Genomic DNA, 16,303 nt, shown 5'->3' on the forward strand with positions numbered 1-16,303 from the left:
TGTATCACAGCGTAGGCTGTCAAGGATCATTCTAAATTGATTATATAAATGAATTATATTAAAAAAATGTTAAAAGACATGAGATTTTAAAAATTAATATTCAGTTGTGAAAAAGCAGCATTGCCGCAGCTGTCTGCCTCATGAGCGTTCGTGTGGGCCTGAGCCGCTGAACTTCACTGCATGACAGAAATCACACAATGTCGCCTTCGTGGTTTAACATGAAAGATAAGTCCCACTAAAATTAGCGAATAATTCAACAACAGCGTAGTAAGGATGGCAGAGAGTACTTTGGAGCAGAGCTAAAGCAAAGTGGTGGCACCTCGAGATAACATTGTATGCAACCTATGTAAGCTACAGTTGGCCTACCATTCCACCGCCAACAACCTGAGGGCACATCCAGACGCATCCGATTCAGCTCCTCCTCATGTTCATGTTCCCCCTGATAAGTCATGGTTGTGATGGTTGTGGGCGTGTGCATTCACAATTGAAACAATAGAAAGAGACATAGGTGAAAAGTCTCATGCCCCAATTTAATCATTCTTAGAGAATGTGGCTCCTGAGGATGTGATTTGTGGAGGGGAACATTTGAGGGGCAGCGGAATCTGATGTAGCATTCTTGTTATATTGGTTTGACCTGTTATGGACATAGTAAAAGGCTGGAACCTATATGTTCCTCATTTTTGGCTATTTTACAGCCCTAATCAGGAGACCGATGAGCAGCATGTGTCAGGTGAACAGTAGCTTGAGCTGAACTGAATTTACAACCATTTGTCACCATATTTGCACACTGTGGAATTAGACCTCTGCATTTAACCCTTCCCTGCAGTGAAACACCCACATACATGCACACTAGGGGGCAGCGAACACACTTGCCCGGAGCAGTGTGCGCCCGCGGAGCAATTGGGGGTTAGGTGTCTTGCTCAAGGGCACTTCAGTCATGGACTGTCAGCCGAGGGGACCGAACCGGCAACCTTCCGGTCACAGGGCTGGTTCCCTAACCTCCAGCCCACGACTGCCCCCAGTGAGTGAGCAAGACCTGTCAGTAGTGCTTGGTCCAATCCCATTTCTTATTTTTACACCTACCCCTTGTTTTTGAGTGTCTCCTCGTCCCTTGGAACGGAGTTACAAATAGTAGTGGTTGAAATCTTCCCCAACGAATTGAGACAACCTAGGGATGCTCTGTAGGGACCCTGCCAGTCTGCAGTGAAAGCAGAGGAGGGTAAAGTTCAGCTCTTCACTGCTGGGCTTTAGTTAATTTAGGGTATCATGTGCCTTCAAAGATGTATTTATTATCATCCACCCCTAAATCTTTGGTCATATGAAGCTGAAGTCATCTATTCATGAGCTTCTCATTCTCATTTTCCTGTTCCACCTTAAATGGAGCAACAGTTACATTCTAGCACCTCAGGCGTCAATACTGCTGGACTATTTAAGGTGGTATGGGTAAAATAACTAGCTAGCTACCGGGACATTAGCATACTATTAGCGATTTTTAAATGCTTGTTATGAAGAAAATGACCACAATCCACTGAATCGTCATTAAACTAAGACAACAGAATAGTTATCATATTTTTTTTAACTGAGAAAATACATTTGTGGGTTTCTTTCTGGCCATCTGGCCAGTTTGACTATTTTTCTCATGACACTTGTGAGCCTCTGAAAAACTCCTGTATCTCCACAAATATCTGGACACCCTACCACAAAACGGAGTGCTAGGGCAAGGGGTAAAACAGGATTGGGCCATCATGTGACCTGTGTGGAACTAGTAATGCAGCTAATTTGATATCAGGTGTAATAACCTAGAGTTTTAGTTGTGAATGTCTTAATATGCCATGTCTGCCGTGTTTCACTGTACATTTTATAGCGGAAATGTTATTTTTATGTTCTTTTATAAGTTATGGTCTTGTTTTCGATATGTCGTTGAGGTATAGGCCACACTGTTGAAAGTCGCACGGTTGAATTTCATTTTAAATGTCTAAATGGTGCAGACCAATCAAAAATGCTGCTAAAAGGTTTAATTAGAAAGAAGCAGCCTTGCGTAACTGAGTCATGCATTTCTTCCTTTGGGGAGCAGAATAATCGTTTCACAGTTTGAACGTGATGTTATTTAAATGGCTTGGATCAGCAGATACTCAAGGTTGTGCTATCAGTATCAGACATGAACAGTGGTATCGAGTCACCTCTATTATGGAGACACACAGTTGTCCACAGTTTCACTGACAGGCTGGCATCATCACTACATGCTAACTATTACAAATATTAGCCTGGATTAGGCAACACTTTTATCCGTCTGCTGGAGATGAGTTTGTACGCACAGGCATGGCTAAGCTTGCATATCTCTAGCTTGCATATCTCTGAAGGTTTCAGACTCTGCAAACTACATTTCAAAGCTGAATTTAGTGTCTGGAGCACTCGTCTGCTGTGGTGCGAGTTATTTAGCCGAACAGGAAATGGAAAAGTTAGTGGTAACCAAATGATAGATGAACCCCCGCTACACTTTGACGGTCCTTTTGTGTTCTCTAACTGAATGTCTTGGGGAAAAAAACATAGCTGATTGACATTTGGAGGTTTCTGTCTTTTATTTTCTGAACCTCTGCTCAAACCCCTCACAGCCTCTCAAAGTCCATAAAAACTGCGATATAAAAAGCACTCAGGAAATGTACTGGTCCTTTCTGTAATTTTTCAAAATGTCACTTTTACTTGTACTCATAATAAGTGGAACTTGGCAGAACAGCCCGCTGGAGCCACATATCTTTTCACCATAACTTAAAAAAAATGAAACATTAAATGTATAAATAAGCCTCTTATCTGTATGTGTTTGGAATAATTGCGACAGGTCAGCACGGCTTACTGTTAATGGCTTATTTAAAGCCATTAAGGCTCTGACAGAGGTTGAGCTGAAGACCATCTGAGAGAGAAAAGAAAGAAAACTTTACTCATAGATGCTGTATGGATTCACAACCTTATACACCTGAAACGGAACGGAGATGCTCTGTGCTAAAGGCACGTCTACAGTAAGTTCAGGTCTTTGTATATAAAATCTGAATACATTTTGATGGTAAACAAAACATCAAAACAATTCCAAAAATCGTTGCATCAAATTACAAGCCTGTGTTAGGTTTAAAATAAAAAAGTAGCTACTTATTATTTAAAAGATTGAAAACTCTTTATTATGTTTAAGTGTCAAAGTCAAGTTACATGTTTTATTATTCTACACTTTTTTGCATCATTTCCACAGGTTGCAGTTTTAAAGCTAACCATAAAACAAGATCACAGAGTCTATATGGGTAAAATGGTCTAGTGCCTATGGGACTGATGTCTCCTATGAATTTTGTATAGCATTCCTTCAAACATGATTTTTTACAGTAGGAGATGGATAGTGGAATAATGAGAACAGTGAAATTCAAAATGAAAGTGTCCAAAAAAAAAAAAAAAAAAACCAAGAATTTTTGTGTTTTTGAGATTTATAATTTTCTGCATAATTAGAGCTCAGCAGCTGTCTTCTACATAGTGTACATTGATTGGACCAACAGAAATGCTGCAAAATTGTTAAGAATAAAATCCCTTTAGAATAATTTACATTGAACGTAAAGCACATCTTTGACCTCTCCTGTAAATACTTTGGACAATGACGATAGATACTAGCATGTATAAATACATACGTATTAGCAAACACCTGGGATACCATAGCAACGGCCTAGCAACACCTTAACAACCACTTTGGGTAACATAGCAACAGACCAGCAACATCTTAGCAACCAAATGGCATTCTGCAGTAAAGGTCTAGCCATCTAGGATAATATAAAAACACCTTAGCAACCACCTGGGATACAGTAATGGCTTTGTTAAGCCAACTTAAAGTTTGTTCAAAAACTTGCCATTTCTATAGTTTTCTATTTGCCAATTTGTACACCTGACACTATTTTTTTGAATGGCACCATTTTATTTGGTTGTGATTGGTTGAGAAAAACAGGTGCAAGGAACTGTAAAAAATGTGTTGATAGCATCAGATCTGAAATTATATGCATACTATTTTGTTATACAAAAATGAATCTTACCCTCTCTAAATCTAGTCATTTCAGCGAGCCAAATACTGATTAATCTCTGAGTGCAAATAGCAATTTTTTTTATTTTATGAGGTTTAATTTTATACTGTGGGCCCAAAAGGTATTTGGACACTTTAAGCATTTAACCACAGGTGATCTTTAAAGTTCACGAGGTAACTTTATAAAATGAGTCTTTGTAAGGTGAAAGCCTGGAGAAGAATTCCATACAGGCTACACTAACAACTCTGTAAAGCACAGAGGAGGTAAAGTTTGTGTCTGTTTTTCTCACAGTGGTGTCGACAATCTAGATGCATTCTGGAGGCAAAGCTGCAGAAATCTGGAAAGCTGGTCAAACTTTAATGATTAGAATCAAACTGTGTAAGTTCCACGGGTAGCTGGTTCATACTGAACAAAACGCATACATCTGCATACATCTCACTGCTTAGAAAACATGAGTGAACTACTGCCAATAAGCACAGCTCATGCCAGCACAAGCATTTAACAAACCATCTGGCATTACTAATACTCCAGCCCTGTTCTCTCAAAAGCATGAATCCAGTTAAAAATATGGCATTGAAAATATTAAACACAACACAAATTTGCAGATGCCTACATTAATCAGAACATACTGATACGAGAACGTGCACTTATCCAAACCTACATACCCATTTTTGTCTTGATAAAGAAGTAGCACCATAGCTCTTGTTTGTCATGTTCACCCCCTAACATACACAGAAATGATCAATTCCAACAAGTCATATGACATGTGACAGCAGACTAGCAGCATTTATGCTGATGTTACATGATGACAGTAGACATACAACAACAAACACATTCTTCAACAGAGCAGTGATGGAAAAATCGACCATGGCCAGTAGCAATGGCACTGTGACACAGCGGTCAGCAGAGTGCTTTCCCAACTTTTCCCAAATCGTGCTGTTGCTGTAGTGGTAGCATAATTTAAATACTGATTTTTTTTCCTGGAAAGGAACACAAAATGCAAACTTCTACGAAACCATCTGGAAACACCAGCCTGTGTTCCAAAAGTTAGAGGTGTCAGGTCAGATTTCGAAGGGGGTTTTCAGACCACATCGTATGTCTTTACATATAAATGTCACAAACACAGATGCAAAAAGAAGTTTGGGTCAATGTTTAGGTCTCAATCAACATGATACTAATTATGATATGATGACAATAGTAGATAATTCTTATTGTTGGTAGCCTGTAATGACTTAATGACTTTAAATGCCAATGTAATCATCTGATTCATCTGCTCCTGAGGCGTCTGAAGCACAAATGACATTACAAAATGTTTTTCTGTATTATATTCCACCAGAGAGGTCTCCAAATTCCTAAGTGTTACATAGTGCAGCTTTATGAGAAAATAGTGGCGAACACCATGGCTTTGCTCGCAGAGAGGAATGCTACAGCTGTGATGCCAGTAATTCCACTATAGTTCCAGTAGTGCTACCACTGGGGCAGAGTTACATGACTGCATGTCGTCTTTGGATACATGCAATTGGCATTCATTTGAACATTGAAATGGACAAAATGACCTTTGTGAGCTATTGAATGCAGGAGCATTTTGAAAGGTTTCTGTGAATTGTAATCAAAAACAAAAATCTATCAGTGATCAAAGAACAGTGGTCTCTGCAGGGCATAAGACCATCAAAATTAAACCACTGATGTGAAAAGAAGCCATTTGAATCCACTGAGCTGGAAGGCTTGGCGTCAACATTACAGGTTGGTCTTGGCAGAGAGACGGTGGGGCGTAATGTTGTCCTGGTACCCACTGAAGAACAGCTGAACGGCATGGCATATCTTTACTGACCGCGTTCGTCCCTTTAATGGCTACAGTTTATCTGCAGTCAGATGGGTTCTGCAGAATGGTAACAGACAATGTCACAAAGCATGTAACATCATTTAAAAGAACATGATGGCAAGTTTCCATTACATCAATATCATGTACAGCCCCAAGATCTGAGCATCATGCATTCAACATTTCTGCACAACATACTGTAGCGACCTGCTACTGACTGGTGCTGGCGGCGAGGGACTCGCCGAAGTGTGGGCAGCATATGGGCAGTCAGGGGCTGGAGGTTAGGGAACTGGCCCTGTGACTGGAAGGTCGCTGGTTCGATCCCCAGAGCCAACAGAACATGACTGAGGTGCCCTTGAGCAAGGCACCTAACCCCCAACTGCTCCCTGGGCGCTGTGGATAAGGCTGCCCACTGCTCTGGGCAAGTGTGCTCACTGCCCCTAGTGTGTGTGTGTTTGCTCACTAGTGTGTATGTGGTGTTTCACTTCACGGACGGGTTAATTTTCCCCATTGTGGGACTAATAAGGATCTCTTAATGCTAAAGCTCATGGTATGTGCATGCTCTCAGACAAAGGAAGCTGTTGGTTGTTGTTAAAGTTACATGTAAGTGTTAATGTTAATCTGGGAAGTGGGGTTGTTGTGTGGCAATTTGGGTTGGGGGTTGGTCACAGTCAAGGTGAAGCATGTGGCTAATGATGACCTCTCACATTGTTTCAGTGCTCTGTATGTCTTGTCTGCTGGTGTTTTTAACACAATAGATTAGATATTGTAATTAATAATCAAACAGGTAATATTGGCTAACAGAGAATATTAATTCTCTCACAAAGCGTCGGCCTTAGTCTGTCTGCATAGGAGATTCGAGTCACTGGAAAGCCCCTGGGTTCACAGATAAGCCTGTGTGTACTTATTGACCTAGTGAAGAGAGGGGCAAGTTGACCTTGAAGGGTAAAGCATATCAGTGCGGTTGAGGAGCGAGTGCTGGCAGTGCACGCCTGAGGACTTAACATGTCTTAACATATCAGTCTGTGTTGGGAAGTTGGCAGAATATTTGCAAAATCAAGAAGCTGCTGGTGTTCTCAGGATAACACCCCTAGAGTACAGACCTCAGCATCACTGAAAGTGTTCGGGATTAATTGGATTGTGAGAGGCAGAAAACGTGACCAACTTCAACTGAACTTTGGAGGTGTAGAAAAATACCCCTGCAGTTAATTTTCTGAAAGACTGAAAGGAACCAAATTGAATAGAAGCTAAAATATAGACAACAATAAAATAAAATAAATGATCTCTGACATTTACACAGTACTATATATATCTAGAATGAAATAATGAAATACTATATATTTCATTATTGTGCAAACAAAGTTGCCTGAGGGTTTGCTTTACTCATTTGTTAGACTAAACAATGCAAACCCTTCCTATTTCTGTGGATCTGTGAATATAGTTATTTAAACTTGAACCTGCTACATAACATTTTTTGAGGCAATGTGTTTTTTTTAAAGTAAAGTCAACTAATTAAAGTTTACAGAGCTTATACCACAACTCTCATCTGCGTACAAGGAGTATAAGCACTCCAACCTGACAGATCCCACTGCTTGATTGGCTACCAAGTTGTAGAGAATGACAAAAAGCGGCGGCGTTTTGGGACTGGAGGCAGCAGGATTAGAATGAGAAATGAGTCAGAGCTCTGGCATGCAACAGATATCAAGGGGAATTATATGCCTCTTCAATTAATAAGCATATAGCAGGAGGTGATCGTGTTGTTCTGACAATGGCAGAATGATTTTCTGGTTCCAGAGAGACGTATACGGCATCAAAGTTATCAGCCTCTTTCTGAGAATTAAATAATTCATCACAGGTTGGCACTGGAAATCAAAACAGGGCCCAGTTTGGTTTATCTGAGCACATAGGCTGTTGTGGTATTTATCTTAAAGATGTTTTTTCAAGGGTTCTTTATTAAAGACAGTGGTACTATAAAAAAACCATGAACACTCAGAACCATTTGCATGCTTAAAGGGTTACACTGTCAAGTAGTTCTTCAGACTGATGGAGAATCTGTTGTATAGAGTTCTATAAAGAACCTTTTTGAAAAAGGTTCCTCTGTTGACACAATGTCAAGCTTGCAACAATAGAGGAACCCTTTTGATCACTTTCAGGGTGAATGATTCTCAGCTATATAACTGTATCGACAGAAGACCAGTGATGGTGTGTTACTGCAAATAACCACCAGAATTCACAGGTTTAATTTTACGACCTTGAGTCGTGTATTACTTTTGTACGACAATGTTGCCAATGAAATGAAACAAACAAAAGAAGCTCTGGGCATGGCTTCAAATACGCTGTGCTGTGCACAAGTCATAGATTGTCCTTTATTTATTTAATTCCAAGCCAAAACAGTCATGAAGTACAGGTTATTTTCTCAGCGTCTGGGAAAAAAATTGGAAAATATACATTTTACCGAAAATGACAGAAAAGCCTCCAACATTTTTTGTCTTCATCCTTTGCCTTTATTCTAGCTTCCAGTCTTTTCAAGGGGCTTGCTTTAAGTTTTTCAAAGAAAACTTCAGGGATATTTTTCCACATCTCCACACTTCAGTCATAGAACTGTGGAGTTGGTCGCATTTTCTCCAAACACGCTCCATGATGCTGAGGCCTGGGTTCTGGGGTGGCCCAGTGCTCGGTGCTCACTCACGCATGAGATAAAAGTGCCGTTTATCTTTTAGTGGTCTTTCAGGTCTTGCACACTTGTTGGCAGTTCCAATTTTCTATATATTTTCTTTATTTTTGACCTCCAGTTCTGAAAACTTATTTTTTCTTCCTTTCATGTATCCCTACAATATGCCAGTAAATTATTTTATATCTAATCTCCTCTGAAAATCAAATCACAGTTCTCAGTGGCTGTTTAGACAGGAAATTAAATGACAGGTGGTCTCAAATTTGCGCAGTAGTGCACGTTTTTATATGGGCAAGTTCTTTTGCCAAAAAAGTAGAGTAATCCTTTGCTGTTACTCATTAAGTGGAATGTTACAGCCACGGTAAGAATGTGCTGCTATTGCATTTAAGAACATGCCTTTTAAGCGGTCAGACTGTGTGGTCAGAACAACTGTCTAAATGTTACTGTTCTCTTGCATCCAAGCACACGTTTGTAAACCCACAGCGATGTTCAAATGTGCTCTAAACTCCAGCCTCTAATACAGCAAAGTGCCCTCTAAACTCTATATTCTCCTAATATATACACTTGTGTTTTTACGCAGTGCTTCTTGTTGCCTTATGACCTTGCAATGCCCTTTGGGATCAATAAAATTTGTATCTATCTGTCTGTGCATGCTGACCACAGAAGGTAACCTCCATGTGCTAGAGGGATTACGCAAGATGCCCTGACTCCTCCTGCTGAATGAATATAAATATGATAATCTATATTCATGTCAGTGTTTGGAAAAGTCGTAGCAATTCCAACGTAGCTGTCAAATTAATATGCAAATGGAACATAACTGCGTTTTCATTATGCTACGAGATTACAGTCTGATGGGAAAATGCAACTTTTTTGTGATGGCTAGACTCACATGTTTGATGATCCACCTGTATGAGGGATTTCCACTGACTCCTGTAAATGATAAAGCTACGGTTACAAATAAATCCTAACCTCTCTCATGTTTTCAACTAAAAAACACATTTATCTTCTGAAGAGCAATTTGTCTCATGAGAACCAGCCAACGGATATTTTTTCTTTATACCAATCTGGGGTCATCTGGACTACACAATGAGCTAGACATGCATTCACTACCCTTCTCCCTCTCTCGAACAGCAGCAGTGTAGGCGAGGTTGGAGCTCAGTTAAAAACTAAGGGAGCTCGGCTGAATTAGCCCTTGTTAATTAAGGTCTAGGAAGCTGTAAGGAAAAACCCACAGGGTAGGTTTAATTCATTCACTCTCTGTTAAACTACAGCTGTGACAAACCTTTGACGTCATTGAAAGTAACTACTGTGGTAGAGGTTTGGGGGTAGATCAACTCCACTACTACACAGAATTAGCAGGAGTTGGGCAGAGTAGCTCAAACCCATATTTGATTAAAAGTAGTTTCTTCAGGGAAATAATGACTCAAATGAAAATAAAGGAGCTTTAAAAAACAAAAAAACAAAGCAAAGAATCAACTAGAAGTAGAAAAATGAATGAATAACTGCAGTGGAATTTCTCAGTATACCCAGCGTCTATCAGCATAGCAACTGAAGTTTATTAGATCATAACCAATCATAAAGCGCAAAGCAGTACAGACGCCGTCACCAGCACTAGAGAATAAAATTAGACACAAAAGTGGAGTTTGTAACTAAACATTAATGGCCAAAATATAACTGAATAAAAAGTAGATTCATTTTCTGACTAGTAGAGGTAAATATTTATCATTACACTGATAAAAAATATTCAGGAAAGTACAAAAAAAATCTAAATGTTCCCAGAAGTACAATTATTAATATTTGTATTGAATTACTGTGTACTGACAATCCCTGTATTAGTACTGTACTGGTACTGTAGTGATCACTAATCTGTCATTTACAATTACAAATATTAATAAAAGAGTGATAAAATCGATTAGTTTGTTTTACTAGTGCACGTTCACTTTTTTGAGTAGGCAATAAGTTTGCAATAAGTCCACGTAACAGATTGATCTTTTAATGAATAAAACAACTGCCCATTATCTCCTTGAACTTATGCTTACATTTGTTAAAGTAGCTAGCTGACAGGCACTTGCAATAACAAATACACAAGACTAATAACTCACAACCGTACTTGTTATTCTAAAACAACAAAGTACAATATAAACAGTAAAAGGACACCTGTTTACAGAATATTAGTTAGCCAGTCAGCTGACTGCTTATATGCTTTGTCAGGGTGGAAGTTAAGTTGTGAAAAGGAGTTTTCGAGATGCAGATTTATCAGATTTGGCATCTTTAAACAAATCGACGCTAAATTGTATAGTTTTTGTGGCTGTGAGCTTTTTTATTTTGATTGGCTTTCATAATCGAATCGTTTCATTTAACTGGACTTTCTTCTAGTGGTGGGGTGGTGGGTAGCGCTGTCGCCTCACAGCAAGTAGGGCCTGGGTTCGATTCCCCGGCCGGGTGGCCAGGGTCCTTTCTGCGTGGAGTTTGCATGTTCTCCTTGTGTCTGTGTGGGTTTCCTCCCACAGGCCATTTGGACATGCTAAAATGTCCCTATATGTGTCTGTGTGTGTGTGTCTGTCTGTCTGCAATGGACTGGCGACCTGTCCAGGGTGTATCCTGCCTTAGGATAGGCTCCAGCACCCCCGTGACCCCGAGGGAGAAGCGGCTTAGAAGGTGTGTGTGTGGACTTTCTTCTAATTGTTTTATGAGATGAATATTTATTTTACTCTGTAATGCTTATTATAAAATTAAGCAGTACAGTAAAGGTTCTTTATTACAAGTACAAGCCCAATTCCAATGAAGTTGGGACGTTGTGTAAAACAAATAAAAACAGAATACGATGATTTGCGAATCCTTTTCAACCTATATTCAACTGAATACACTACAAAGACAAGATATTTAAAGTTCAAACAGATAAACTTTATTGTTTTTTGCCAATATTCCCTCATTTTGAATTTGTTTGTTTTACACAACGTCCCAACTTCATTGGAATTGGGGTTGTAGTAAAAGTAATTAGTTTAATTCTACTCAGCACAATAAGAGTAAATGTAATTTGTTGCTCACTTCCACCTTCAACCTACACTATATTTATGTAATATGTAAAATTATACACATTTAAAGTGAACACCAGTACAATCAGAGCCTTGTGGAAGAATTCATCCCCTTTAGTTCACTGTTCATTTCAGCTGGAGGGCATTTTTTTGGACTGCAATCTTGAAATAATATTGCAGATTCTCAATAGGACGGAGTATAGGCCTTTATCTTTATTGTTCGCTGATAAAAAGCATTCCCACAGCATGATGTCCCCACAAACGCTCACTCTGGGAACCGTATTTTTTTGCAGCCTGAGCAGTTTTAGGTTTGTAAACCACATTGTGCTTTAAATAATGATCAAATTATTCCATCTTGGTCTCATATGAGCATAAAACATTGCCCTACACTCTAATAGTGTCACTCATACTTCTTGATGAACATTTCTTGAGTAATGGCTTTTAATCGCTACCCTCCCTATTCAGGCCAGGTCTATGTAGAGCTCTTGATAATGTGGACTGGTGCGCCTTTATTCCATGGTCAACCACAGAATTCTCCTTCACAGGGACTGTTGGTCTCTCTATGGCTTCCCTCATAAGTCACTACACTGTTTCAAGGGTAAGGATGCAGCAGGCTAGGTGGCATTTCTTGATTGTTACATCACGGAAGACAGTTGAATTTTGTCCCCGTTGGATGCAGCTGAGATTGGACCTGGTGTTTCTGAGAAAATGTAGGACTTACGTGTCCCTCACACACAGCACTGCAACCACTTGAAAAAATGGCAGAAACAGCCAGGAATGGCAAGATTTGGTGTTTGTAATGAAATGTAAATTTAAATCCAAGATTTTTATATGTCGCATTGCACACGTCACTACAGTCTTGACTATGCTTGAGCAAGCACTGAAGAGAAGCCTTCATATACCAGCACCAGCAAGGTCTCTCCTAATTACAGCCTCCACTTTCTGACACTGCTTTTGTGCTCCTCAGAATACTTTTTGAGGGTTTTTTTTTTTTTTTATCCCAGTGTCTGGATGGAGTGATGCTGCTTTCACATTCTGATTACAGATACCAGTGCTGAGAGATCTAAAGACAGTATCATAGTGTTATATAATATTTTGTATGCATTTCCCAATTTATACAGTACTACTTTAGCTTATATAGAACATTGGTTAGTCTTCATTCTTTCACATTTCGTGCAGATTCACAGCCTGCACAACTGCCTTTAACCAGCGATTTTCCTTTAATCTAAAAGATGCGACTGCTACTTTGATGCTTTCTGATAGAAACCAATTATGTTCAATCATGTACAATTAAGAGGAAAATTGTACCCTTGATGAGAATTGCAGAGCTGTTATCACTTGTGTAATCAGGAAATTTGTTATTGGTTTTCTTTAAAATATCTATAAATATCCATAAATACAGATGTGTGACCAATTATATGACTTTTTATTAAATTAGTGAAAAAAAATGAGTGCAGATGCTTCTAGACAGGTGTACTGTATGACACAATTAAGCAATTCATATCCTATTGTTTACCTGTGGCATGTATAAAATGAAAATCAGACCCAGTTCACCTCGATTTTGAATCAAGAATGCTAGAAGAAACATCTAACTTTGAAAGAGCATTCATTACTGGGGCATGAATGGCAGGAGCTTCAGTCACAAATACTCAACTGGCTCAACTGTTTGGTGGTTTAAAAGGGAGAATGACTAAAGGTACATCTGGGAAAAGATCAGTAAACATGGTGGCAAACATTGGTCAACTGTGCACATTTAGTGACCATGATGCTTGTGCATTAGAGTGATATGTAAGAAAAAATAGAAGAGCAACTGTTTCTCTTCTGACTGAGAATCGGTCTGCGTCAGCAAGAACAGCCCATGCACAGCTACATAGAGAGGGTTATTATAGTAGGTCTCTCTACAGGGAGGCGGAAAAACAGTGATGCAGCCAGGTGTGTCATCCTTCACCATGTTCTCCACAAGTGGGTGAGTGCCTGCGTGACACACACCAAATGAACAGGCCTGAATGCTTGACACAGTCAAAGAAGGGGTCCGGTGGCTCGGTCACACAGTGAGGGGCAGTTTGATTTAGGTCCACTTGTACCCTTAGAGGATGGGGACACTCCAAATCAATACACAGTCATTCTGACTGATCACCTTCTCCTTCGATGAAACATTTCTGACTTGATGGGAGTGCTCCCTTCCAGGATGACAGAGCCCCTCAGAGGAGGACAATTAAGCTCAAAAGACTAAAAACCCTTTTTTTTCCCCCACTTTCCGAACCTGAACTAACCACCCTTAGCCCACGTCCACAGGTCATGAAGTGTCACCGCATGGCTTGAGTATGAAAATGAGAAATCATACGTTACGGCCTTCGCAATCACCAATGCTCAACCCTGTTGAACACCTAAGGATTCTGGACTGATATGTTGGATAATGCTCTCCACCACCATCATCAAAACACCAACTGAGGGAATATCTTTGGAAGAATGGTGTTCCATCCATCCAGTACAGTTCCAGAGACTCATGGTGGCTTCTGATGGCCCGCCACCAATTGTAGACATTTTATGTTACTTTTTCCTTTATTTGTCACCTGAATTACTGCATTGGTCACCCATATATAGCTCCAGTGCTTTGACTGTGTAAATGAATAAAGGATAATTAATTAAATAATTATGAAATAGAGCTACCAGAATCTTTGCACATTCATTTTCATTATGGTGAGGCTGATTACACAGAGACCTACCAAAAGTAAAAAAATAAATAAAATAAATAAAAAATTCCTAGAATGAAAAATAACAGCTCAGTCATTCACTTGACATTAAAAAAGGGTCAATGTACTAAGCTCATGGCTCTGAAGGTTCCTCAGCAGCACATGAATTTAAGGCAGTTTGTCACAGCCACTCTGTCAATGTCTGCTGGTCTGCCAGCCTGACTTGCTTACCCACAGAGACAAAAATCCAAACAGTGAGTGAATGAGTGAACTTACCTCTTATTCATGGAAGGAAGAAGCTAATTAGCAAACTCCTGTAACATAACAGGCCAACTCATCTTGGGCCATTGTGTGTGGCTTACTCCTCGGCTTTTTTCTAGTTATGCAAGAGCAGAGAAAGGACTTAGACTGGCTTCCATAATCAAATGTCTAATACATCCACACAGTGCAGAGGAATCCATTTTCTACAATTTCCCACTACAGAACATAAATAAAAGAAATCAAATCATGACAAAGACTGTGTTTAATTTGCTATATTAAAAATAAAACAAAGTACAATGTGTTATATAAAGCAACAGTACAAACACATAAGATTTCTTTTCAGTGTATTGATTATACTTTGTGCTTTGCTCCTTTTTTTTCCCAAGATTTTGCTATCTAATCAGTATTTGAGCAAAACAATTAACTTCTCATTGTACAACTCTATTTACATTAATTACAGCTTGGTTAAAAATGTTGAGTACAAAACTTTTGCATAAAAATAGACCCCCAACCTTTATTCCCTAACAGTAGCTGAGCAATCCTTCATCATGGTTCTCAAAAGCAAGCGCAGTGAGTGAATTCTAATCAGAAACAGGGCCACCGCAATGGGAAAAGCCTGTAAGAATGGTCCTGCCCATAGCCAGAAATGACTCATTAAATGAAGCTGAGAAACTCTGAGTGCGAATGTGACTAAAATACAGGATGTGTGACAGCCTTCAGAAAGTACAGCTATAAATTTTTAAGCCAGACAGTTGGAGTAATATGGAATGTAGAGCTCGTAGCGTTAGATAGCTCACCTTTAACTCCTTGCCAGACTGTTACCAATGGAAAATAGCGGAATGACCCCAAGTCATTTATGTATTTAAAGCCAAGCCCAAAAGAGTCTCCCTGAACAACAAGAAATGGCGAATAGAAGGGATTTAAAAAACTAGGTTCCTTTCCAGACCACAGCACTGTCTCATTAAACACACCTGACTCAGCTCATCAGCTAATTAGTAAGGTAGGCCCGTGTGAGTAACCGGATCCTCTTATTTGGGTAGCCATGGTAAATGGGTAAACCATGTTTTTTCCCCCTTTGCTTTACCTTTATTTGCCCCCATAGCTGCTTTACTGTTTCAGAAGTGCTATTATAATCAATATTATTATAAAAATGATCATCATCCCTGTAAGTTTATACTAACCAGACACTTCATTAAGTACAGCTCCCTTTCATCCTGAGCTTTAATGTTCAGGACCACCACAGAGCAGGTATTATTTAGGCGGTGGCTCATTTTCATGGTAATGGTGTATTGCACTGGTACGAGTAAATCAGACACAGCAGTGCTGCTGGAGGTTTTAAAGACTGAACTCTTGCTATCCATAGGGCTGAGCAATTTAGGGCTGTTTGTGATATATCCTGTCACAATACGCTTTTCTGAGCATGTTGTCAATATTCTTATCAGTTATCATCTAAGCCACTTATCCCTCTGGAACACTGTGGAGGGAATGTTGGAGCCTATCTGGAGCTCACTGGTCAGCAGTCCGTCGATATTGTCAGTCCTTAAAAAACACTGAAAAACTTTTCTTTTCCAATTAAGCATAATTAGACCTGTTTAGTTGGTTTTAGTGCATTGCAGTTTGGAAAACATGGAACAAAAGTCAGTCTAGTTGTCAATTTATTATTCTTTTTATTATTATCATTATAGCACTATAGTTTCTATTTTGTCTGTTCTAGTGGTCACAGGATGCTGCCCACAGGACGCTGTTGGCTGGATATTTTTGGTTGGTGGACTATTTTC

At 39.5% G+C, this 16,303-nt stretch overlaps 1 long non-coding RNA gene across 2 annotated transcripts in view; it reads right to left on the reverse strand.

Annotated features, from left to right (window-relative positions):
* The window catches only part of LOC108432082, a 32,443-nt gene extending 16,162 nt beyond the window's left edge, over positions 1–16,281 (reverse strand). For both annotated transcript variants that reach the window (XR_001858200.2, XR_001858199.2), the window contains exons 1-2: positions 15,323–16,281; positions 14,541–14,640 (exon numbers count right to left, since the gene is read on the reverse strand). This is a non-coding gene — a long non-coding RNA (uncharacterized LOC108432082). The remainder of the gene's footprint in view (positions 1–14,540; positions 14,641–15,322) is intronic.
* Positions 16,282–16,303: the final 22 nt, after the last annotated feature.

Source organism: Pygocentrus nattereri, chromosome 14 (genome assembly GCF_015220715.1).
Source record: "Pygocentrus nattereri isolate fPygNat1 chromosome 14, fPygNat1.pri, whole genome shotgun sequence".
In the NCBI taxonomy this organism is placed as follows: domain Eukaryota; kingdom Metazoa; phylum Chordata; class Actinopteri; order Characiformes; family Serrasalmidae; genus Pygocentrus; species Pygocentrus nattereri.